The following is a 23,428-nucleotide window of genomic DNA, read 5'->3' on the forward strand; positions in this document are numbered from 1 at the left end:
GTTCAGGTTCTTCATACATCATCATACTTTTTCAATAGCTTAATAAGAAGTATTTCCTTTGCCAAGTCTCTCCCCACTCAGCCTTCAGTCCCACTGCAAGCATATATTGTTCCTAAAATACTTATCAGATGTTACTCTCTCACCAAAAAAAAAAAGAAGGAAAAAAAAAAAAATGTGTCTTCCCTGCCTCCGGCTGAAGAATAAACTTGTTACAGGGGCATCTAATTAATACCCTTCCCAATTTGGCCCAACATCAGTAGCTTTCTTTCTCATTCACCAACCTCCCTCAGTCCCCTCCCCACCCTATCACCACAAAAGCCCTCCAGCCAGATACTTTTCACCACCTCTGCACAGTCTTCTTGGAATGCCTCTTCCCCAGCTGGAGACACCCTGGGCTGCTGGTTTAGTCCCTAAGTCATGTTGGACTCTTACAATTCCCCAAGGACTGTAGGTCACCAGGCTCCTCTGTCCATGGCATTTTCCAGGCGAGAATACTGGAGGTGGGTCATCATTTCCTCCTCCAGGGGAATATCCTGACCCAGGGATCAACCCCAGGTCTCCTGCATCGCAGGCAGATCCTTTACTGACTGAACCACAAGGGAACAAATCCCAACCAAGGCAGTTCTTCTCAGAAGACTTCTCTGATATCTTACCTTTACACCCTTTACCTACTAAAACCTCTTAACTCTCAAGTCTATCAAGTCATGAGGCTGGATGAGATTGAAGGGAATGTTTGTTTACGGGAAAGGCAGCCAGAAGATAATGCAGATAATTAAGGAACAAAACTGTGAAGAACTCTGCTGGAGGGGTAGAAGGCAAGATTTCCTCCTGCCTCTGAATGCCCCCCACAGCCGACCTGAGGCACTCTCTCATCATGCAGTCACCGGACTCTGACCTGGGTCCACCAACGAAGCAACTGGAGACCGTGAGCTATTTTCAACATTTCTGAAAGTCCAAAGAAATCACATATTTGCCCATGGAAAGTGTGTGAACGACTCACTCTGCTCTGGGCTTTTCTGGAGCTCAGGACAACTGAGTGTAGCAACATCAGTTGTTAACTCATGCTGATCCGGAAGTCCAGCTGACAACTGTATGTGGTCGGATTGAGTTAAAAATAGAAAAACAAACAAAATTATTTTAAATGGAGTTTGCTTGTTAGAGGGACTCTTTCAAAACATGAGATTCAAAGGAAAAGGGGACAAATAGAAAAAAAAAACAAAACAAAAAACTCCCACACAGAGGACATCACTTTGAAGGCAGGTACTTCCCCTTTGGAACAACAACAACTTCCCCTTGGATGTGAACTATGGGCTGTGTTGCTTAATTGCTGAGTGGTGTCCGGCTCCTTGTGGCCTCATGGACTGTAGCCCGCCAGTCTCCTCTACCCATGGGATTTCCCAGGGAAGAATACCGGAGTACTGCACTGGCATCTCCTGCATTGGCAAGTGGTTTCTTTTCTGCTGAGCCAGCGGGGAACTAATGAAACCAAATCTCCAGACTGGGCGGTGGTTTACAACCTTGGCTACACATCTGAGAATCACCTGGGGGAGACTGATCAATTCCTGACACTCAGGCCGCATCCTAAGTCAGTTAATCTCTGGAGGGGGACCCGTGCATCTGTATTTGTTAAAATGTCCTCACGTGATTTAATGTGCAGCCACATTTGAGAGTCTCTGCTTTTGAGCCTTGATCCTCCGAGTGAGGGATACAGAGTCAGACTTGCAGCGCCCTGCATGGGATACTTGTTAGAAATGCAAACTCTTAGGTTTCATCCCAGATCTACCAAATTAGCATCTGCATTTTAGTAAAATCCCGAAACTCCAATACTTCGGCCACCTGATGCAAAGAGCTGACTCATTTGAAAAGACCCTGATGCTGGGAAAGATTGAGGGCAGGAGGAGAAGGGGGACAGAGGATGAGATGGTTGGATGGCATCACCGACTCAATGGACATGGGTTTGGGTGGACTCCGGGAGTTGGTGATGGACAGGGAGGACTGGCGTGCTGCGGGGGGTCGCAAAGAGTCGGACACGACTTAGCGACTGAACTGAACTAGTGATCTGTATGCCCATTAAGGTCTGAGAAACATTGCTTTATAAAATACAGAGCATTTAAGACTTGCCTAACCCAGCATCATGTACAGTTGCCAAGATATGGGAGCAACCTAAGTGTCAATCAATGTCTAACTAGATAAAGAACATGTCTAGTATACATATACAATGGAATCCTACTTAGCCATCAAAAATGACATTTGGCCACTTGCAGCAACATGGGTGGACTTGGTGGGCATTATACTAAGGGAAGTTAAGTCAGAAAAAGATAAATACTGTATGAGAGCATTTATATATAGAATCTAAAAATTACAACAAACTAGTGAATAGGACCAAAAAGAAACAGACTCACAGATGCAGAGACCAAACTAGTGATTACTAGTGGGGAGAAGGCAGAGGAGAGGGACAATTAGGAGTAGAAGATTAAGAAGTACAAACTATTATGTGTAAAATAAGCTACAAGTAAGACTTCCCTGGTAGTCCAGTGGCTAAGACTTCGCACTCCCAATGCAGAAGGCCTCGGTTCAATCCCTGGTCAGGGAACTAGATCCCATATGTTGCAACTAAGAGTTCACATGTCACAACAAAGATCCTTCATGCTGCAACTAAGACCTGGTGGAGCCAAACAAATAATAACTTTTTTTGTAATAAGCTACAAGGATATATCATAAAACACAAAGAGGATAGCCAATATTTTACAATAACTATAAGCTCAAATGTTATTTGAGTATGACCTTTAAAAATTGTGAGACACTGTATTGTATACCTGTAACATATAATACTGTACATTAACTACACTTAAAAAATATTCAATTCGTACTCATTTAAACCGTGTTAAAGTATTAAGGTGTCATCAAATTAGAATATCTTCATTAAAGTAATTGACTAATTGGATTTACAAATAATAAATAAATGGAAAACTCAGACAACAACAAAATGAATTGCTTAACCTCTCAAAGACAAGTGAATATTTCCTTGACCTTCGGTCTAAAACATTAATCTCTAAACAATGTTTTGCAACAGTCCTCTTTGTTGTTGGAGCCTTTTCCACCCCTTCAAACTACTCTCAAATTTTCCTAATTACATGTAAGAAAAGGGGAAGATGTAAGAACTGGAAGAAAGAGGCTATTTCCCAGTCTTTCTTTGCAGGCCTGTTTTTTCCTTTTGTGAGGGGGAAAAAAATTACATACACAGACAAGCCACAATGCTCAGTAAATTGCAGCTTTTAAGTTACAGTAAGATCTGATCTCTGCATACATAAAAGAGATTACATCAACTGATGACATTTCTTGTGATACCCAGGCCTGTTCTAAATGTGGTCCTTTTTATCCCCAGCAAATGTTTAAATTCCACCAACTCAAAATCTAATTTGGGGTACCAATTTTACTTTCCATTTGAGGATGGAGGATTTCCTCCCCAAAGTCAGGGGAGTTTTATTTGAGGTTTATTTACCGTGAGCTCTGTCTCTTACATGGGCTTCCCTGGCGGCTCAGACAGTACAGAATCCGCCTGCAATGCACAGCATCCAGGTTTGATCCCTGGGTCAGGAAGAGCCCCTGGAGAAAGGAATGGCAACCCACTCCAGTATTCCTGCCTATAGAATTCCATGAGCAGAAGGGCTGGTGGGTTACAGTCTATGGGGTCACAAAGAGTCAGACATGACTGAATGACTACCAGGTCACAGGCAAAACGGAAAAATTAAGATGAAATCAAATCAACATTTATTAAGCACATGTACCATCCAAAGTCCTATGCAACCCTATAGAAGAGGTCTTTTAGGTTTTAATACTTGTCTTTTAAGAGCTTACTGTAACCAATGGAAAGAGCTGCTCCATTTTCTCAGTTCTAAGAATCTTAAAAATACAGTTGACGTAAACAACTCAGGGATTAGAGGCACCCTTCCCCCTTTGCAGAAATACCATGTACCACTTAACAGTGCACCCTCCAGACTTGAGGTTCCTCCATATTTGAGATTCTGCATCTGCAGATTCAACCAACCTGGGACTCTGCAGTGCTACGTACACACTCACTGTCAATAATCCCGGTACAGGTGGACGTGAACAGTCCAAACCCATATATTCAAGGGTCAACTGTAAAACAAATCTAAAGAACAAAAAGTTGATTCACAACCAGTTAAAGCTTTTCCTAATCAAGGGCCTATAAGTTATTGAGCTAATTCAATAGTTTTAAGCATAAGGATGGATTCGTTAAAGAGAAAACCACAGCAGTGGGAGTTTCCTAACCATCCAGTGGCTAGGACTCAGCACTTTAACTGCCAGATCCCAGGTTCAATGGCTGATCAGGGAACTAAGATCCCACAGGCTGAGCAGTGTAGCAAAATTTTAAAAAAAAATTAAAAAAAGAAAATTACAGTAATTTTAGTTTACAGTATCACCTATTTTCTCAGAAAGAAGGTTCAAGTTGAGAATTCTGAACTGGGAAGCTGTGAGTGCCCTGGACACCTCAAAGCCACTGGCCTCATGCCTTCAAACACTTAACAACTTAACAGGCTTAACACTTTTCACTTGGAAATTCACAGAAAAAGGACTTTCACCCAATATGACACAGTACGCATATTTGAGACACTTGCTTGGCCCCAGTGAAAAGCAAGGTTCTGGGAATCATTTTGCTAGTGATATGAATGGCCAGTGTTTGCTGACTGCCCACAGTATGTCTGGCCCTGCTCTAAGTGCTCTGCTGATATTAAATTAATTCCCACCACAAGCTGTTAAGCCAAGTACAGTATTACCATCCTGTTCTGCTGCTAATGCATCACGGCAGCCCACCAGGCTCCCCCATCTCTAGGATTCTCCAGGCAAGAACACTGGAGTGGGTTGCCATTTCCTTCCTTCCCCAGGTAAAGAAAGTGAAGTCCAAGAAGTCAGGTAATTTTCTCTAAGTCATGCAGCTGGAGGTGGTGGGACTGAGCTATGACCCTAGCACCCTGGCTCCAGGGTCCCATTCTCAATCACCATGCCCTGCAGCCTCTCCAGAGAGCCTACACCCTCTAGAGGGAACAGTCGTAGGATGATGTTTACAGTCTTTAAGGAAATCATTTTTCCTGCCATCTAGCTGTGTTTCATCACACTCACTCCCAAATTTGACTTCTGAGCCCAGCTGGATGGCTTCTGCAAAAGGCAACTGGTCATTTATTATCACGGTTGGTTGGTCTGGTTTCCTTTAGAAGTATCTGGGGTTGAAATTCAATGTTTGGGACCAGAGGACCTGCCATTTTTCTATGACTATTTACAAAAAGCAATTGGAAGTAAACATGGAACTCCCTTTTTTCAACCTGATATTTCAGGTATCATGAACACTAAAGTCCCCCACCAGAACTCACAAGTCACACCGAAGATGTCATTTTTACCCTTCAGAAAAAGATGGTGGTGGAAAGTCTGCACAGCTGCAAGTTAATATGACCAAGTCTGTTGGGGGGGGGAGGGGCAATAGTTATTCATCTAGGCTCACATGCGACCCCATGGACTGTAACCTACCCAGTTCCTCTGTGCATTGGATTCTCCAGGCAAGAATACTGGAATGGGTTTCCCTTCCCTTCTCCAGGAGATCTTCCCGACCCAGGGATTGAACCTTTGTCTCCTGAGTCTCCTGCATTGGCATTCAATTCTTTACCACTGAGCCACCTGGAAAGCCCAGTGTCATCTAGGACAAATTTTTCTGAACAGAAAGTGGTTTTAGAATAAGAGCTAACTTGGCTGAAATAATTTCAACAAACAGCAATCCCCTCCCTTTAACAAATGCATTATTGCAAGGGGCCATACATGTAGGCTATAGCTTTCAAAGACCCTCATATAAGGGGATCACAGCTGAGAGACCAAGATAAAATAATAAAAAACTATTTTCTACCCAATTTTTCTAACACTCATACATTTATTTATCAGAGTTGAATCAAGTTCCTGGGAAAGACTCTTTCTGGCCAGACTCCTACTGCATACATGCAATGTAATACTTAGGCCCGAGTTTTTCAATAAACTTTGATGACATCTATAGCATGTTAACCCAAGATATCTTTGGCAAGCATCTCCCTGGCCTATGCACCATTGGTACCTAGCAGTTGGTGGCTAGTTGTTCCTGGAGGGCACCCTCTGTGTGGGCAGTCTGAAACTGCTCTTGGGGAACCTGGGGTTTCCAGAACTTGTGTTGTAAGCTCTGGCACACAGCTCTTGGGAGGTGAATTCCATGACCCAATGTTTTTTTCACATGTCTTTGATGTTGACAGTCAACCAAGGCTCTTTGGGTATTACCAAAACAAGGGTTGGAGAGGGAAATGGCAACCCACTCCAGTATTCTTGCCAGGAGAATTCCATGGATGGGGGAGCCTGGCAGGCTGCAGTTCAAGGGGTTGAAAAGGGTAGAACATGACTGAGCTTTCACATCACTTCAAAGCAAGGGTGCTATGCGCCTCCCTACCCTGAAGGGATCCTTGACCAGGAGAAAAGCTCAGAGCAGCTTCCTAGGGCCGACTAGATAATTCAGCCAAAGCCCTGGAGCTCCTGCTCCAGCCCATCCCCCCCACTCCCCCACGCTCCCAAGAGGTACACTGATTAAATAAAGTTTTGAGTACAAGCAACACCACGGCTTGCATATAATAGTAAGATTTGGGGAAGAAAAATCAGTGGGAGTGGCTATTATATGAGGAACAGAGAGAAAACAGAAAACAGACATTCAATCCTCTTCCTTATTTCACAGGTAAGAAATTCAACCACCAGGGTTTTCCAGGCTTAAATAGACTTTAATTTGAAGACTTTAAAAACACACACATAATACTATTACCCCACCTAAAATGTTTCCTTTAATCTTCATTAATATTTATAAAATTTTCTTTTGCTAACCTCAAATATCCAGTTAGTCTTCAAGTTTAATTGGTGTGCCCAGATCTAAACAGGATCCTTTTTTTTAAAAGTTGCTGAGTCGTGTCTGACTCTTTGACACCCCATGGACTGTATAGTCCATGGAATTCTCCAGGCCAGAATACTGGAGTGGGTAGTCTTTCCCTTCTCCAGGGAATCTTCCCAACCCAGGGATCGAACCCAGGTCTCCCACATTGCAGGCGATTCTTCACCAGCTGAGCCACCAAGGAAGCCCCATACGCAACATGCCTGCCCGTGTGCTCAGTCAAGTCCGCCTCTTTGCAACCCCGTGGACTGTAGCCGGCCAGGCTCCTCTGTCCATGGGATTCTCCAGGCAAGAACACTGCAGTGGGTTGCCATTTCCTTCTCCCATATGCAACATAAGTATACATAAATAACATACAAAAAAAACTGTAAGTAACTTATATGGTTATGGGTTTATAAGGAAATGAACAAAATAGTAAACTAATATTTAGTTAGTATGCTATGATTTGAAACAGACACATTTGAGAACTGAATGATCTGACTGGGTTGGCCAAAAAGTTCATGCGGGTCTTTCACCTGAATGAACTTTTTGGCCAACCCAGTATTTGTTTTTTAAAAAAACTTTCTAAGAGCTCTTTAAACGGTGCTTGACTTCTTCTTGCCACATTAACTCACAATACAAAGCAAACATCTTTTTCCTGTACCTTGGCAAATTGCCATATTCATTTCTAAGTATGGCTCAACTTCCAACATTTCATCCTTTGCTCTTCAGGGTGGTGAAATATCTCCAGGACTTCTTTTAACATGAGTGCTTTTGAGGCACTGCTTCCCCTGGGACATCTTCATCCTTCCCATCTCCATCACTTTGCTTATTTATGTCGGTAAGTTACCTTCACTCTGCTCATTCAGGGCTGCACATGCCCAGTCAGCGATTTTGTCTTCAAGTTCATTTATGCTCTATCAGAATTTCACTTCCAGCATCGTCACTTTTTGTTTCTCTCCTGCACTTTTGTCTCTGTTGGCCAGTTCTCCCTTTCAATTATCCGTTTGTGGGAAATGTCATATTGGTTTATCACTAGGGCACACGGAGGCAACAAACTAAGATACGCTTTGCTATCTCTGCATGAACTAAATGAGCAACTCGGTGACCAGTCACCAAAAGGCTTTTAAAAAAGTGATGTGATTGGTTACGGATCCGGAGGCCATTTGTTATTTATATAGTGATGTTTGGAGTAATGAGCTAGCAGCAAAGTTTATACTTTGTGAAGCTGCTGTGCTAACTGAAATCTGAACCACTGTGTTGAGGGACCAGTATCACTTAAACCACGTAACTAAAGTTTGTGCTCACTGGAACTGCGCAAAGTAAGGACTATGATTCCTCTCAATAAACAAACCACCTTCAGAAACTATTAAATCCATATGTTCATTGTTGCTTTCATTTTTTAAAGAGATCACTCCCCCCTCCAATTTTGACTCAAGTTTTGGTTTATAATTATGTGTAGCATCTAGTAGTTCCAAAGTGAGCCACAAAGCAAGGTACCTTCAGGAGAGCTTAGTATCTGTTTTTGTCCCACCATCAATTTTTGGTTCATCCTATTAATATTCTTTAATATAAGCAAATACATATACATTTTCATATTCTTCCTCCCTTCCTAAGTAAAAGCACAATTATACATACTATTCTACATCTTACTTTTTCAAATAATATATCATAGAGATCAAACAACAGTTAAAAAAAAAGAGAGTGGAAGACAGTCCTCATTTCTTTTTTCTTTTTCTCATGTCAGAAAGGTAATGTGCCGATGTCCTAACAAGGTTTGGAGGGAGGACATGTCACGCAGCAGTGTGACCACCCAATCATCGTGCTCATGAACTACAAAAGGATCATTTCTTTTTTATAGTTGTATAATCCTCCATTGTGTTGAAGGACCAAACTTTTTATTTTTAATATTTATTTATTTGGCTGCACTGGCCTTAGTTGCAGCATGTGGGATCTTTAGTTCTGGAATACAAACTCTTAGTTGTGTCATATGGGATCTAGTTCCCTGACAAGGGATTGATCCTGGGTTCCCTGCATTAGGAGCATAGGATTTTAGCTACTGGACCATCAGGTTAGTCCCAAAGAACCAGATTTATTTACTTTTTAAAACCAACTCCCTTGGAAGAAATGGACAAGTTCTTAGAGAAGTATAACTTTCCAAAACTGAACCAGGAAGAAATAGAAGATCTTAACAAAACGATCACAAGCAAGGAAATCGAAACTGTAATCAGAAATCTTCCAGCAAACAAAAGCCCAGGACCAGATGGCTTCACAGCTGAATTCTACCAAAAATTTAGAGAAGAGCTAACACCTATCTTACTCAAACTCTTCCAGAAAATTGCAGAAGAAGGTAAACTTCCAAACTCATTCTATGAGGCCACCATCACCCTAATTCCAAAACCAGACAAAGATGCCACAAAAAAAGAAAACTACAGGCCAATATCACTGATGAACATAGATGCAAAAATCCTTAACAAAATTCTAGCAAACAGAATCCAACAACATATTAAAAAAATCAGTCATCATGACCAAGTGGGCTTTATCCCAGGAATGCAAGGATTCTTTAATATCCGCAAATCAATCAATGTAATACACCACACTAACAAATTGAAAGATAAAAACCATATGATTATCTCAATAGATGCAGAAAAAGCCTTTGACAAAATTCAACATCCATTTATGATTAAAACTCTCCAGAAAGCAGGAATAGAAGGAACATACCTCAACATAATAAAAGCTATATATGACAAACCCACAGCAAGCATCACCCTCAATGGTGAAAAATTGAAAGCATTTCCCCTGAAATCAGGAACAAGACAAGGGTGCCCACTCTCACCACTACTATTCAACATAGTTTTGGAAGTGTTGGCCACAGCAATCAGGGCAGAAAAAGAAGTAAAAGGAATCCAGATAGGAAAAGAAGAAGTGAAACTCTCGCTGTTTGCAGATGACATGATCCTCTACATAGAAAACCCTAAAGACTCTACCAGAAAATTACTAGAACTAATCAACGAATACAGTCAAGTTGCACGATATAAAATTAACACACAGAAATCTCTTGCATTCCTATACACTAACAATGAGAAAACAGAAAGAGAAATTAAGGAAACCATACCATTCACCATTGCAACAAAAAGAATAAAATACTTAGGAGTATATCTACTTAAAGAAACAAAAGACCTATACATAGAAAACTATAAAACACTGATGAAAGAAATCAAAGAGGACACAAGCAGATGGAGAAATATACCGTGTTCATGGATTGGAAGAATCAATATTGTCAAAATGGCTATACTACCCAAAGTAATCTATAGATTCAATGCAATCCCTATCAAACTACCAACAGTATTTTTCACAGAACTAGAACAAATAATTTCACAATTTGTATGGAAATACAAAAAACCTCGAATAGCCAAAGTAATCCTGAGAAAGAAGAATGGAACTGGAGGAATCAATCTGCCTGACTTCAGACTCTACTACAAAAGCCACAGTCATCAAGACAGTATGGTACTGGCACAAAGACAGAAATATAGATCAATGGAACAGAATAGAAAGCCCAGAGATAAATCCACGAACCTATGGTCACCTTATCTTCGACAAAGGAGGCAAGGATATACAATGGAAAAAAGATAACCTCTTTAACAAGTGGTGTGGGAAAATCTGGTCAACCACCTGTAAAGGAATGAACCTCAGAAGCACATTTTCACCACTGACCACAAGAAATAACGCAAAATGGTTAAAGTCTATTAAGACCCGAACTACCGCCAGCTCCTAGCAGGGATCTAGGCAAAACACTCTGGGTCCATAATCCTTCATCCCTATGCCAACAGAATTCAGAATAAATAGCAAAAATAAAAAACTGTAAGGTAACTTATTGGTATGTTAAAAGGAAATGAACAAAATAGTAAACTATATTTAGTAGATGCATGATTAAACAGACACTTTGAGAACTGATGATTGACGGGGCAAAATAAGTTCATGCGGGTCTTCACCTAATGAACTTTTTGCCAACCCAGTATTGTTTTTAAAAAAACTTTCTAAGAGCTCTTTAAACGTGCTTGACTTCTCTTGCCACTGAACTCACATACCAAGCAAAACTTTTTCACTATACTTGAAACTGCCATATCATCAAATATGGCCAACTTCCAACATTTCGATCCATTGCTCTTCAGGGGGTGAAATATCTCCAGGATGCTTTTAACAGATCTTTTAGCACTCTCCTGGACACTTCATCCTTCCCACTCATCACTTTGCTATTTATGTCAGTAAGTTACCTCATGCCAATTCAGAAGCTGCACATGCCAGTCAGCATTTGTCTCAAGTTCATTATGGCTCTATCAAATTTCACTTCAGCATCGTCACTTTGTTCTCTCTGCAGATTGTGTCTCTGTGGAAAAGTCGTACCCTTCAATTACCGTTTGTGGGAAATGTCATATTGTTATACTAGGGCACACAGGAAAACTAAGATAGCTATTCTATCTCTGCATGAACTAAATGAGCAACTCGTGACCAGTCACCAAAAGGCTTTTAAAAAGTATGTGATTGGTTACGATCCGGAGGACCATTTGATTTAATAGTGATGTTTGAGTAATGACAGCAGCAATAGTTCATACTTGTGCAGCTGCTGTGTACTGAAATTGAACCACTGGTTGAGGGACCATGGATCACTTAAACCACGTAACAAAGTATGTGCTCACTGAACTCGCAAAGTAATGGACTGATGATTCCTCTCAATAAACAACCACCTCAGGAAACTATTAATGCCATAATGTTATTGATTGCTTTCATTTTTAAGAATCACTCCCCTCCAATTTGACTCAAGTTTTGGTTTATAATTATGGTAACATTTAGTAGTTCAAAGTGAGCCAAAAGCAAGGTACTCAGAAGACTTTATCGTTTTGTCCCACCATCAATTTTGGTTATCCTATTATATTCTTAGATATAACAATACATATACATTTATATTCTTCCTCCCTCCTAAGTAAAAGACATAACATTACTATCTAACGATCTTACTTTGCAAATAATTATAGTAGAGATAACAAGTTAAAAAAAAGATGGAAGACAGTCTCATTCTTTTTCTTTTCTATGTACAGAAGGTAATGCCGATGCTCCTAACAAGGTTTGGAGGGAGGACATGGTCAACGCAGTCGGTGTGACCACCCATATCGTGCTCAGAACTACAAAGGATCATTTCTTTTTTGATAGTGGTATAGTCCTCCGATTGTGTTGAGGACAACTTTATTTGAATATTTATTTAATTGCTGCACTGGCCTTGTTCAGTTTCTTGTTGAAACAAACTCTTAGTTGTGCCATATGGGATCTAGTTCCCTGACAAGGGATTGATCCTGGGTTCCCTGCATTAGGAGCATAGGATTTTAGCTACTGGACCACCAGGTTAGTCCCAAAGAACCAGATTTCTTTACTTTTAAAACCAACTCCTTGTTGACATTTGGATTACTTCCAATCTTTTGCTATCACATAGAGTCTGTAATGAACAAACTTGTAGATATCTTTTTCTTATTTTTGCCAGTATATCTTGGGGATAAATTCCTAGAAGTGAGCTGGCTAGAGCAGAGGTAAGTGCCAATGTAATTTTGCAGCCTACTGCCAAATTCTCCTCATAGGGTTATTCGTTAGGCATTCCCATCAGCTATGAGAGCGCAGCACTTTCCCCTCTTCGGTCTTATCCACAAAACATGCTGTCAAAAACTTGTGCTTTTTACCACCTTGACAGACAAGATATGATAGAGTAGTGTCCTTTCATTTGCATCTCTCTTATCATGCATGACTGAGCATCTTTTCATCGTAAAGGGACATTTGAAAATGTAACTGCTTTGACAGGTTTGATATTTTAGAATCAAAATTTTCAAAGAAGCTTTTCACAAAAATAAAGAACTGTTAAACATAAGCCTTAATTCTGAGTCATCTAAATACACCCCTCCATACTCACACACACACATAGGCTTTGGTCATGCCGGTTTATCTAATCAACACACAATTGAGGGGGTTTTGCCCCGGGACCTGGTCCTGCTATCCTAACACAGGTGGGCAGAGGGTATGGGAAGGCCAAGGATGAACAGCTCATCTGGCACCCCAGTGGTCTGCACAGCACTGGAGTCGAGAGCATCTGATGCAACTTTTAGTATGGAGTAGTTCATTGGGCTAAAAGAGAAAGGGTTTTCTAGGCTTTAGAGGTAGTTTAAGCAAAGAGTAATAAACGGTCATAGCAGAGCAAGCCTGCCTTTTCCATTAAAAAAGAAAAAAAAAGTGGTGGAATAGCCGACAGGTACCAGAGAACTATGGTGACAAAAACAGAGACAGACACAGCAAAAGCCTGCAGGCATGCTAAATCACCTCAGTTGTGTCCAGCTCTTTGCAACTGGACGGACTGTAGCCCGCCAGGCTCCTCTGTCCATGGGATTCTCCAGGCAAAAATACTAGAGTGGGTGGCCATGCCCTCCTCCAGGGGATCTTCCCAACCCAGGGATTGAACCCCGTCTCCTTATGTTTCCTGCATTTGCAAACAGGTTCTTTGCCACTAGCAGCACCTGGGAAGCCCAGCAAAAGCCTAAGTGAAAGTGAAAGTGTTAGTCGCTCAGTGGTGTCCAACTCTTTGGAATCCATGGACTGTAGCCCAGAGTCTCCTCAGTCAATGGGATTTTCTAGGCAAGAATACTGGAGTGGGTTGCCATTTCCTTCCCCAGGGGAGGATCAAACATGGCAAAAGCCTAAAAGTTCTGTAATAAAAACCTGTAACTAAGAGCCTCTAATCTAATGTAATACCAAACACTGATTAAGGAGGCCAAGAAAAAGTCATTCAAAAATAAAGAATCCAGGAAGGTATTTTGTCCAAGGCCAAGGATATAACCCCCAGCCCACATGGGTGGAATCCTTTCTATTTAGGATTACAATCTGAGAAAGGAGCAGGCTTCCTGTGAAACTTTACACTGTGCAATTTACTAGACAGAGTCTGTCATGATACAAACATGAAATGTAACAATGAGAAATGAGCTACCACCACCAATGAGACAGCATTAAAAAAAAATAAATCACTCAGAGATTCTCTGATCGAAGTAATTAGACATCTAAACAAAAACCCCAATACAACTAAACCACTTCATAGCTTAGTTCTCATTAAACCTATCAGCAACCATTTACCTTTTCCCTCACACCCACAATTAAGACTAGAAGAGTCAACACAACCCAGGGCAGAATACACGGCTGATTCATCTTCGCATCCCCATAGCACCATGTGCGGTAGGCACTCAATAAATATTTGGTGTATGCAAGAATGAAAACACCCTGCCGTAGCAACATGCCCAGACTTTTCCATGGGAGGCTCTTTCTCCTGAAATTATAAGTTGAGGCAACTCCCTAATAAACCTTTCAAATAAATGCAACAAACAGTCCTGAAGCATCCAGTATGCCCAGTGTTAGGCACTGTTCTTGGCACTGGCATGGAAAGATGAGTAACCCATATTCCTTAACACCCTGAGGGAACTCAGTCTTCTGTGAGAAATTCGAACTATAAAACACAATGGGAAAATGCCACCGCGGAGGAAAAAACGTTGTGGGAACCCAGGTGGAGGAACAAGTAATTATGCTGGGAATGAGGGGGAAAGGTGAGCTCAGAGAACCCACAAAAATTCAGCTCCAGCCCCTTCCTCCCCAATACACACGCTCACACTCCCTCTAAAATGGTACTTGAAAGAGGGACCCATGAGCGAGTCACTCCACTGCAAATAACCCTTCAAGGGTCTACAGTAAGTCAATGCAAAGTTCAGGACCCCCACCACCCTCTGTGCTAGACATGGTTCTGAGCATTTTATTATAAGTACTTAATCCTTACAATGACCTGATGAGGTTGCTGCTACCATCATCTCAGTTTTAGAGATGAAGAAACTGAGTTACAGAATTAAAAAAAAAAACCACTCCAGATTATCTGGGAAAGTCCATGGACAGAGGAGCCTGGCGGGCTGCAGTCCATGGGGTTACATGACTGAGCATGTGTGCGTGGGGGTGGAGGGAGATGGGTTGGTAGCAATAAACTGGTAGAACTAAAAAAAAAAACCTTGTCCTAGATAGTGGGCATGGGCTGGGCTCTGAGCCCAGCTTTGGCACTCAGAGATCCTTTTGTAACCACCTATTTCTCTGCCTCAAGTCCTGCCTCTGGGCTTTCTTTGCACTATAAAGCTTTAGTAATATCAAACTACTTTAAATTCTGTGAACACAACTCAAATTGCTTCAAACCTTTGCCCTTCTGCACGGGAAGCCCGTCAGCCACCCCTCACAAACGCTTCCACTGCATTGCGATAAAAACTTCGGGTGCCCCTCCCATGATCAAAGTACCTTTTGTTACATCCCTCCATCATTGAGTGTATCACAATGGATTATAACTAGTCAACTGCATTTACATTTCTACCAATAGGTATTCTCTACTTCAGTTCAGTTCAGTCGCTCGATCATATCCGACTCTATGATCCCATGGACTGCAGCATGCCAGGTCTCCCTGTCCATCACCAACTCCTGGAGTTTGCTCAAACTCATGTCCATTGAGTAGGTGATGCCATCCAACCATCTCATCCTCTGTCGTCCCCTCCTTGTGATAACTAACCTTTGCTATGCTTTACTGGAATTATTTCTTTAAATGTCTTTTTTTAAATGCCACCTCCTTAGAGAGGCCAATCCTGACTCTATTTTTATCTAAAACTGATTTTCCAAGAGACTTCCCTGATGGTCCAGTGGTTAAAACTCCAAGCTTCCACTGCAGGGGGCACAGGTTCTATCTCTGGTTGGGCAACTAAGATCCCACACGCCCAGCAGCGCAGCTACTTCAATTCTTCAAAAAGAATTGATTTTCCTACTCACCCAGGTTACTTGCTTTCTCAGATCAATGGCTGTCCCTTGCTCATAGTATGTCTCACAGACCCATTTTTAAAATTTGATGTGTCTCCCCCACTAGAACATATGCTTCATGAGGGGCAGGAAGTATTAACTCTTTTGTCAGTATATTTTCAACACCTAACCCTATGACATAGGAAATATTAACAAATATCTGTATATCTGCCTCCTTTCACTATCCAATCCTTTAAAAAGAAAGACTGTCTTAATGAGTTCTGTATTCCTAGCACACAGCGCACAGGAAGCCCTCAATAAACTTTTGTTGAACTGAAACCAAATAAAGGTTAAGGGAGGATAAATAGAATTTCCCTAGGAAAACAAAGTAGCACTGGAAGATGACTCCAGGCCTGGAACCAACATGGTCAGAAAAACAGGAGGCATGAGAAGACCTGGCTTTTAGGGAAAAACAATGAAAAGTCATGATGCACTAGAAGTAGCTGAGGAGAGAAGTAGAAAAAGCACTCAAGAGGTGGGTGCCCAGCAGGCTGCAGACGCCCGCAATATTTTTCTTTAGGCAGCAATGACCTAGTAGAGTTTTTAAAGCAGTCATGGTTTTAGAAAGATCCTTCCAGTAGACAAAGTGGGTGGAGGCGGCAGCGGTCAGCTGGAAGTACAAGAACTGGAGCCGACTGGGAAAAATCCAGGAAGAAGTGTCTTTATATATATATATAAATTTGACCACCCCATATGCGATCTTAGTTCCCTGACCAGGGATGGAACACATGGCCCTTCCATGGGAAGCATGGAGTCTTAGCCATTGGACTACCAGCCAAGTCCTCCAGGCGGGACTGTCAATAGTATTCATAAGACTGGGATAGAAAAGGGAATCCGAGACCAGAAAGGATGGCAGAATCCCCACACTACAACCTGATAGCTTCATCTTTGTGACGTGACCCCCATCTTTAGCTAGTCAACAAAGTTCTTTTCTGAATGCAAACCATGTGAGCAAAACATTACATCCAGCTTTTTCTTTTAAATGTGTACCAAACGCTTTCCTGCGGTTTCACATTGTTGGCTTTCAAGATACTCAAGATGAATACTGTTAATTAGAAAACATACCACCCTTTCAGGAAATCACAAGTTAGCCATTCTTGATGGCATTTCCTGTCTAATCCCTTCATCTGCAGTTAAAATCTTAGGAGAAACGCGACCTCACAGCAACCAAAATGACAACGATGGGAATGCCACAAGGAGGAGTCTATATTTAATATAAATCCCTGCATTTACAAAAACTCTCAAGTTTAAGTAGGACTAAGTGGAATTCTGCCACAGCAATGCCTCAAGCAAGACCGTATGAGGCCAAAGCCCCCCCTCCCACCAAAAATGAAAGCAATAATGAATCAGGAGAATCTTGATTCTTAGCAGAAAGACCACACACACATGTCACCTCCTTCTGTGATCCTGTAACATTGTATCAACACTTCCATTTCAGCATTTATCACAGTTTAATAATTTATGTGTGCACCTATCTTCCTGGTTAAACAGAAAGGGACCCCTCATATTTTGATCCTCTTTGAGATACCAGATTTTAACACACCATCTAACATAGTAAATATTCCATAAGCACTTGGCTCAATAAATGAATCAAGGAAAAACTTCCAAAAAGGGGGAGGGGGAAGCTTTCATAATAAAAACTTTCTTTTTCAACCTTTTTAAAAGTCAATTTTATTATTTTTGGCTGCGCCGGGTCTTTGTTGCTGCTCGTGGGTTTTCTCTACTTGCAGTTCACTGGCTCCTCATTGCAATGGGTTCTCCTGCTGTGGAGCACAGGTGCCCTGCGGTATATGGAATCTTCCTGGGCCAGGGATCGAACTTGCGTCCTCAGCATTGGCTGCTGCTGCTGCTAAGTCACTTCAGTCGTGCCTGACTCTGTGTGACCCCACAGACGGCAGCCCACCAGGCTCCCCCGTCCCTGGGATTCTCCACGCAAGAACACTGGGGTGGGTTGCCATTTCCTTCTCCAATGCATGAAAGTGAAAAGTGAAAGTGAAGTCACTCAGTCATGTCCGAGTCTCAGCGACCCCATGGACTGCAGCCTACCAGGCTCCTCCGTCCACAGGATTTTCCGGGCAAGAGGACTGGAGTGGGGTGCCACTGCCTTCTCCAATGCATTGGCAGGCAGATTCTTTACCATTGGACCACAAGTAGAGTCCAATAAAAACTTTCTTAAAAAAAAAAACAAAAAAAAAACTTTCTTAGTCATCTTCTGATTCTAGGAAATAAAGCTAAGCAAATCTGAGTTGGAAACTTCCCATCTCTTTACCAAATCAATCTCCTTCCAAAAATAATAAGGAGAAAGGTAAGCTGCTGTGCTAGTCTAAATATTTGCATTAAAATTGGAGGATCACACCATAATTTGCACACTTTTTTCCCCTACTGCAAAGGGTGTGGGAATTTAAGGGGAAAAAATGGGAACTTGGAAAGCCCAATGTAAAATTCAGCATAACCTACTAAGCATTATTTCCACAGTGTATCACACTCTCACCCTGACCCCTCCTCCCAGAGGCTGCAGCTGCCAGGTGTGATGGGGGCATAGGACCCAACCTAACTGGTCTCCCCGCCTCTGGCCTCTGCCAGCTCCACTTTTTGTTGCCAAAGGAACCTCCCTACAGCAAGCACAGACTGTGATTAACAGGACCAAAATGAAATCATTGTCCTCCTCCCTCCAACGCCTCCGTGCCGCAGAGCACTTCTTCAGGTCAATTGCAACATCAGGGCCAGATGCCTCAGGGGTGTCTCTGACCTCCCAAAAGCAACAAGTGTAAATCCTACAGCTTGGTCGTTCCCAGTTTTCTTCCATCCCTCCCCTTCTTTCCATTTGCCCTGCTTTTTTTTACTCTCTCTTCCAGAGCTACCAGGCAGGCTTAGCCTAGATCAGCTGTGACCAAGAGAAAAATACTGGCAGCTACAACTAGCAATTTTAAATTGGCCAGGAGCCACATTAAAATCGTAAAAAGAAGCCAGTGCGGTAAATTCTAAGTATGTTTCATTTAAAACCAATATATCCCAGAAGTGTTTTCATTGTTTAACTTGTAACCAGTCTAAATGATGAGATCTTTGACATTTTTCTCCAGACCAAGTCTTTGAAATCTGTGTGTACTGTGTGTTTCCAGGACATCAGGACTGGTCTCTGTTCAGCCCAGACACAGGCGAGGGCACAACAGCCACACGTGGCCAGCGGCTATTGCGTTGAACAGAGACACGGAAGGCCTAGATGCAATGAACCCATTGCACCACCGCCTCCCTCTTTTCTCCTCTTGAAGATCCTTTAAGCGTTAGTTGCTCAGTCATGTCTGAGGCTTTGCAATCCCATGACTGCAACCTGCCAGGCTCCTCTGTCCATGAAGTTCTCCAGGCAAGCATACTGGAGTGCATAGCCATTCCCTTCTCCAGAGGATCTTTCCAATCTAGGGATGGAACCTGGGTCTCCTGCACTGCAGGCAGATTCTTTACCAGCTGAGCCGCCAGGGAAGACTTTAATCCAGTTGAAATAGACCATTCCCCCTAAGCCTCTTTCCTTCCATGTCACTCCTCTGGCTGTCCCTTGAGCAAGGCTTTGCCCCAAACTTCAATACCCCGTTCAACTGCTACCTCCTTCATGAAGCCTATCACATACCCTCCCTTCCTAATCCATCTTTCTCTCCTTTGCACTTCCAGGTCATCTGTGCAACTCTGTAACAACATCTGTGCTTTTGCCTGTCATACCCAACAGACTGTAAACTCCTTGAAGACTTGGTATTGCCATAACTCTGAAAGAACACAGTGCAGTGTTTTGTTGTTCTCTTGTTTTCATGGGAGTATAATTGCTTTACCATGTCGTGTTAGTTTCTGCAATACAAGGAAGTGAATCAGCTGCATATATACATATCTCCCCTCCCTCTTGGGCCTCCCTCCCACCCCCTCCTCCCATCCCACCCCTCTAAGTCATCACAGAGCCCCGAGCACCCTGTGCTACACAGCAGGTCCTGCTAGCTATCTATTTCACACATGATCGCTTCTCGGCCTCTTGGCTATGACGAAGTGTATTTTACACACAATAGTGTGTATATGTGCGTGTATATATACATATATCTGTCAATCCTAATCAGCAAAGTGTGCTGCACATTGCAAACCCCTGATAAACTTCTGATGAAGTGACTTCTTTAATTCATTAACCTTATTAAGAGACAAGTATACTCTTACCATGAATGTATGCCCAAGGTGCACGTAGTTTCCAGGTAAATTAAATTACTGCTCAGTACCTATTGGCAACACAAGAGCTCGTTGTTGGGTGCATCCCTACCTACCCTGTCATGGAAAAAGTGACATTTACACTCTGACCCAGAATTTTAGCAAATATCAGAGAGATCAGAAGCATCATATTCAAGGAAGAAGAGGACTGAGACCCAAACCCCTGGACATTCTACACAGCATCATGGGCTGTGTTCTTAATAATTAATCACAGATCTAACTATTAAAAATAATGTGCTCTCATCATACACTAGGAAATGGAAATTCTCTGGTTGGATACCCTTACCTGTATAACAGAGTGCTGAAGTGACAGCTAGAAGTCAGGACCTGATCCCTACTCTGTAATGTTTTATGTTCCTGTTGGGTCCCCATATGGCTCAGTTGGTAAAGAATCTGCCTGCAGTGCAGGAGACCCGGGTTCGATTCCTGGGTTGGGAGGATCCCCTGGATGAAGGAAATGGCAACCCGCTCCAGTATTCTTGCCTGGGAAAACCCATGAACAGAGGAGGAGCCTGGTGGGCTACAATCTATGAGACTGCATGAGTGGGATACGACTGAGCAACTAAATCACCACCGCCAAACCTTGGACCTTCTGTGTGAAATGAGATGCAGAGATAGCTTCCCGTAAGCTGCTTTTGCTCACACCCACAACAGAGATGTTTAGTGCTACTCCTCTGATCAAAACACTCAAATGAATGGCTTTCCATCTCACTTCCAACAGTTACAAGGGTCTCTACAATCTGGCCTCCTACTAGCTCTCTCATCCAACCACACCCACCCCCATCACCCTGGCTGCCTTACAGAGTACACACTGCCTCAGGGCCTTTGCACAGGCTCCCTCTACCTAAAAAGTTTTCCCCACCCCCAGCTTCCTAGTCTGGCTTATCTCCTTCAGGTCTCTGTCTAAATACTGCCTGACCAGAGAGCAGGCCTTTCCTGATGACCTAAAAGAAAATAGCATAACTTCACCTCATAGACCCAACACTAATTACCCTCACCAATCCTGCTTTATAACCTGACCTGCTGCATATTTACTCCTTGTCTTCAATGGACATGAGCACCAGAAAAGTAGACGCATGTTGGTTTTATTTCCTGCTATAGCCTCACCTCACAGACCAATGCCTGGAATACAATGGGAACACAAATATTTATTGGATGAATAAATGATTGTATAATATTTTAATTTTCTTAAGGAAGTGGCAGGATGAGGAACCATTCCTTCACTTTTTCAAATATTTCAGAAAATATTCATTAATATCTTAAACCTGACTACAAAATTAATATATGCACATCGTGAATAAAAAATTATTCCACTAAGTCATTCCACTAAGCAACCAGAATAATCCTATTCCCAAGAAAATTAATGTTGCAAGGGTTGGGGCCTGTCCTTTCAGATTCATTTTAACGCATGTTTGTCTAGATAGATGCATGCATCCTCAGTCGCTTCAGTCGTGTCCAACTCTTTGCGATCCTTTGAACCATAGCCCACCAGGCTCCTCTGTCAATGGGATTCTCCAGGCAAGAATACTGGAGTGGGTTGCCGTTTCCTTATCCCAGGAATCTTCCCGACCCAGGGATTGAACCCACATCCTTTATGTCTCCTCCACTGGTAGTGGGGGTGCTTTACCACTCTGGCCACAGATAGAGCTCTACACTCCTATCCATAAAAACAGACAATACCTTGGATTCTATTCCATAATTTAGGTAGTATATCATGTTATGTTGATACACATAGGATTATCTTATTCTCTTTAATAACTACTCAATTTTCTATTTTGTAGATCTAGCTAATGTAGAATCCAATCTCCTACCGAGGAACTCATTCGAGTGTCTTTCATTGCAAAAGGAACCTACAGAAAACAACCACCACCACCACAACAAAAAACAACTCAGGCCAAATAATTCACCCTCTAGCTCAGACATGAGAATCTCACCTACACATCTGGAGCCAGAGCAGAAACCTACCCACATTAATGAAGCAACGGAGAGGCACTCCATGCAGAGGGCACCGTGTGAGCGCTGAGGCCGATAAATGAGACCTTCTGCTTTCACCAAACGGCTCCTTCTCCCTCCATTGATTCGGCAAGCACTTATGAAACCACAGATGATTCTGGGGCCCACTCTGCCTTCTCTCTGTCTTCTGTTCCTTTTTCCACCTTCTGAAAGATGGCTGGTCACAACCCAGCCTAAGCCCCATGCAGACTTACCCCTACCAATTCTCCTTCACCCACGTGTTATGCGAAAAGGGATCCATGCAGGGTCCCCCTGAGACCCTCCAGGGCAGACTGCATTTCCTGAGCTGCCTTTGTAATTTACGCGGCAGTTTCTCCCCCTCTCCCATCCCCAGCAGCGGCATCGCAGAACAGGATGTGGCTCATAAATCTTTTCCCTCAGCTTACCTACCACCCACTGACTAGCTTATTTTCACAAGACCTGCCATTTCCCAGACTCCCCTAGTGTAAGCCTCCCATGGAAGGTCACAAAAGCGTGGTTCCTAAGACAAATACTCTTCTGTTATCACTTCTACATGGAATCTAAAAAATAAAATGAGTGTACATAAGGAGGCAGAAATGGACTCACAGATAAAGAAGACAAACCTGTGGTCACCACTGGGGAGAGGGACAATGGGAAGCAAGATGGGGTAGGAGATAAAGAGATACAACAGATGGGCAACAAGGATGCAGTGTACATCACAAGGACACACAGCTACTGTTTTGTAATAACTTTAAACGGAGTATAACCTATACAAATAGTGAACCAGTATGTTACGCCTGCAACTAATATCGTAAATTAATTATTCTTTTGCTGCTTAATCACTAAGCCGTGTCCGACTCTTTCAAGACCCCATGGACTGGAGCCCACCAGGCTCCTCTGTCCAGGCTCCTCTGTCCATGGGATTTTCCAGGCAAGAATACTGAAGTGGGTTGCTGTTTCATTCTCCAGGGTTAACTTCCCAGCTCAGGGATGGAACCCGTGTATCACGCATCCCCTACATTGCAGACATATTCTTTACTGCAGAGCCACCAGGGAACCAACTATACTTCAATTAAAACAAAAAAAGAAGCATGGTTCTTGTGATGGGCAAAGACCTCAGGAAAATGTCATACATCTGCCATTATGGGTGTAGAAAATTCTACAAGGGGCTATGAAGGAATGTTGATATCTTTAAAAGCACATCCTAAATTATTCGGAGAGAAAAACGTCAGGCAAATCACTAAGAGGCATTACCATTTCTTGATGGGCAGAGGCCAATTCTTATTTATCTTTAAATTATTTAATTAGTTCATTGAGTATCTTCTGAGTCTAGGTACAATGCCAGCCCTGGGAGACACAAAGATGACAGCTCTTAAT

At 42.5% G+C, this 23,428-nt stretch overlaps 1 protein-coding gene and 1 non-coding gene across 7 annotated transcripts in view; both read right to left on the minus strand.

Moving 5' to 3' along the window:
* Nucleotides 1-23,428, minus strand: part of AFF1 (ALF transcription elongation factor 1) — a 198,645-nt gene that overhangs the window by 144,648 nt on the left and 30,569 nt on the right. The gene's annotated exons all lie outside the window — the stretch shown is intronic.
* On the minus strand, nt 8,685-8,788 carry LOC139032105 (small nucleolar RNA U13). The gene has a single exon (XR_011484650.1). It is a non-coding gene; the product is annotated as a small nucleolar RNA U13 (small nucleolar RNA).

This window comes from Odocoileus virginianus, chromosome 29 (assembly GCF_023699985.2).
Source record: "Odocoileus virginianus isolate 20LAN1187 ecotype Illinois chromosome 29, Ovbor_1.2, whole genome shotgun sequence".
NCBI classification, from domain to species: Eukaryota; Metazoa; Chordata; class Mammalia; order Artiodactyla; family Cervidae; genus Odocoileus; species Odocoileus virginianus.